Consider the following 3,708-nt stretch of genomic DNA (forward strand, 5'->3'; position numbering starts at 1 on the left):
GGTGATAGCTTGAGGCTCTGTCTCAAAACAAAAAAACAAACAAAACAAAAAGCTTTATTTCCAGAAAAGTACTCTTACATAAATAAAAACTGTAGACTAAATTCTTTTTTTTGTTTTCTTCTTACTTGTACAAATTTATTAGGTACATAATGCAGTTTTGTTGCATGCATACGATGGCAGAGTGGTGAAGTCAGGGCTTTTAAGGTATCCATTACCCAAATAACATACATTATATCCATTAACCAAGTTCTCATCATCTTCCCCTCTCTTATTTTTCACCCTTTTGAGTCTTCACCTTCTGTAATTCCCCTCTCTATGTAAATGTGAACACATTTTTTAGTACCCACTTAGAAAGGAAAACATGTGATGTTTGTCTTTATGTGCCTGGCTTGTTTTACTTAACATAATGACCTCTAGTTCCATCCATGTTACTACAAAGACACGATTTTATTCTTTTTTGTGGCTAAATAATATTCCTTTATATATATATGTGTGTGTGTGTGTGTGTGTGTGTGTACATTTGCTTCATCCATTCATTCATTGATATTGATTCAATATCTTTGCTATGGTAAATAGGCTGCCACAAACACATTACTGCAGGTATCTTTTGATATATTAATTTGTTTTTCTTTGGGTGGATAACCAGTACTAGAATTGCTGGACCTAAAAGTAGTTCAGTTTTTAGTTCTTTGAGAAATCTCCATACTATTTTCCATGAAGACTGTTCTAATTTATATTTCCACCAACCGTGTATGGTTCCCTTTTCTCTACATCCTTGCCAACATCTGATACTTGTTGTCTTTTTAATAATAGCCATTTTGGGAAAAAAGTAGCCATTTTTATTTTCTTTTTGAAACAGAGTCTCTCTATGTCACTCTAGGTAGAGTGCTGTGGCATCACAGCTCATAGCAACATCAAACTCTTGGACTTAAGCGATTCTTTTGCCTCAGCCGCCCAAGAAACTGGGACTACAGGCGCCCGCAACAATGCCTAGCTATTTTTCTGTTGCAATTGTCATTGTTGCTTAGCTGGCCCTGGGTTTGAACCCTCCAGCCTTGGTGTATGTGGCGGCGCTGTAACCACTGTGCTATGGGCACCGAGCCAAAAAGTAGCCATTTTTAGTGGAGTAGATATCTCATTATGTTTTGATTTGCATTTCTCTGTTGAATAATGATATTGAATATTTTTTCATATACCTGTTGGCTATTTGTATGTTTTCTTTTGAAAACTGTCTATTTATGTGCCTTTCCCACTTTTTAATGGAATTATTTGTTTTTTATTGTTGTCAGGTTATTTGAGTTCCTTGTATATTCTGGATATTAGTCCCCTGTTAAATGAATAGTTTGCAAATATTTTCTCCTTCAATAAGTTGCCTGTTCATTTTGTTGATTTCTTTTGCTATGCAGAAGCTTTTTAGTTTTAAGTCTTATTTGTCCATTTTTATTTGTTTCCTGTGCTTTTGAGGTCTGAGTCATACATTTTTTCCTACACCAATGTCCCAAAGAGTTTTGCCTAGATTTCCTTCTAGTATTTTTATAGTTTTGGGTCTTATGTTTTAAGTCTTTAATCTATCCTGAGTTGATTTTTACATTTGGTAAGAGGAGTCCCAAGTTCTTTCTTCTGTGTATGACTATCCAGTTTTCCCAGTACCATTTATTGGAGAGGGTGTGTTTTGTTGGCTTTGTCAAAGATCATTTGTCTGTAAATACAGTAGAACCTCATAGTTCAGCGGTTCTCAGCCTGTGGGTTGTGACCCACAGGAACTGTATTAAAGGGTTGCGGCATTAGGAAGGTTGAGAACTACTGTCATAGTTGATCACCTCCCTACATCGACCACTTCCTTAAGTTGACCTAATTTTCATAGACAGAACATGTAACACATGTATGTATTAGTACAATAGGCCTGGTTCCTTATGTTAACCACCTACGTATGTTGACCAGTTTTTATAGTTCCTTCAGTGGTCAGCTTACAGAGGTCCTACTGTATGTGGCTTTTGTTTTAGGTTCTCCATGCTGTTTCATTGGTCTATGTGTCCTATGTGTCCTGTAGACTAAATTCTGACTTTTGGTCTTACCTAGTTATCTTAGAAGTTATTTATGTTAGTACTAAAGCCATGGAATAACTTTCTAATTAAGAGTTATTTGCTACTAGGGAAGTTGAGGCAGGAGAATCCCTCAAGCTCAGGAATTCAAGGCTGTAGTAGTGATTGTGCTATTGTACTTCACCCTGGGTGACAGAGACCTCTCTCTACCAAAAATATATATATATATATATTGGTGGTTACTGATTTTGGCAAATGGCCTTTATAAAGGTTAACAAGAGTATTTAGAAAACTTATTTATTTATTTATTTTGAAACAGGGTCTCAAGCTGTCGCCCTGGGTAAAGTGCTGTGGTATCATAGCTCACAACAACCTCAAACTCTTGGGCTTAAGTGATTCTCTTGCCTCAGCCTCCCAAGTAGCTGGGACTATAGGCGCCTGCTACAATGCCTGGCTATTTTTTGTTGTTGCAATTGTCATTGTTTTAGCTGGCCTGGGCCGGGTTCGAACCCACCAGCCTTGATGCATGTGGCTGACACCCTACTCACTGAGCTAAGGGCGCCACCATATTTATAAAATTTAGTTGAAAATATTTCCCTTTAACATGCTTTATCATATCTATATGATAATTCTTTTAAGATAGTGGTATATGGCTGGGTGCAGTGGCTTATACCTGAAATCCTAACACTCTGGGAGGCCAAGGTGAGTGGATTTCTTGAGCTCATGAGTTCGAGATGAGCCTGAGCAAAAGCGAGACTGTCTCTACTAAAATAGAAAAAACTGAGGCAATTGGATTGCGTGAGCCCAAGAGTTGGAGGTTGCTGTAAGCTGTGACACCATGACACTCTACCCAGGGCAACAGATTAAGACTCTGTCTCAAAACAAATAAACAAAAAAAGATAGTTGTGTAATATAACAACAATTTGTTTTATTTCTCTCTATTTTTTAGTTCAATTCCCTCTAGAAACAAATTGCTTCTCTTTGAAGTGAGTCATTCTTACTATTTCAATTAACTACCCTTTTGAGGCCAATAATACATTTAGCATATACTAAAAATAGTTATGGACTACAGTAGACATAATGCTAATTGATACTTCCAAACAGTAAATCATTCTTAGCCTTGTTCTGAGAGAATTCTCTAAAGCCAAAGGATAATGCAGAGGTTAGGGGAGAAGGGGTGATAAGATGGCTCGATAGACGGGATACCTGCTACCTGCCCTACCTAACCTCTCCTCTTCTTTCTATTCTTCAACTAGAGATGCTTTAGTTCAATCTTTTATATTGAGTTTCTTCTTAAGCTTTCATTTGAAGTGAAGATTTCTTGACTTTACAAAAAAGGGATGGAGGAGAAGTTTGAAAATCTCTTTCTAGAAAGTACAAATTTTTGCAGGGGTTGGGATTCTATTGTGTGAAGTAGAAATGCAGATGGAATCTGATCTTAACCCTCAGCCCTTTTCAGACTCTAGATATAGAAGGATAAGATGGATTCCCATAGCAAGAATATGAGATTCAGTGAGATTTAAGATAGTGTCATCATTAGAAATAAGTTGTTGAAAGTAACCTATTAAACACATGTGGGTCCAGAAGCACATACACACTCACTCTTTTTTTTTTTTTTTTTTTTTTTGAGACAGAGCCTCAAGCTGTCCCCCTGGGCAGAGTGCCG

General features: G+C 37.1%; 1 protein-coding gene across 1 annotated transcript in view; it reads left to right on the forward strand.

The window, feature by feature from the left end:
- Window positions 1-3,708, forward strand: part of PGM2L1 (phosphoglucomutase 2 like 1) — a 73,920-nt gene that overhangs the window by 35,260 nt on the left and 34,952 nt on the right. The window lies entirely within an intron of this gene.

This window comes from Otolemur garnettii, unplaced genomic scaffold (assembly GCF_000181295.1).
Source record: "Otolemur garnettii isolate 467f Iridium unplaced genomic scaffold, OtoGar3 scaffold00001, whole genome shotgun sequence".
Taxonomy (NCBI): domain Eukaryota; kingdom Metazoa; phylum Chordata; class Mammalia; order Primates; family Galagidae; genus Otolemur; species Otolemur garnettii.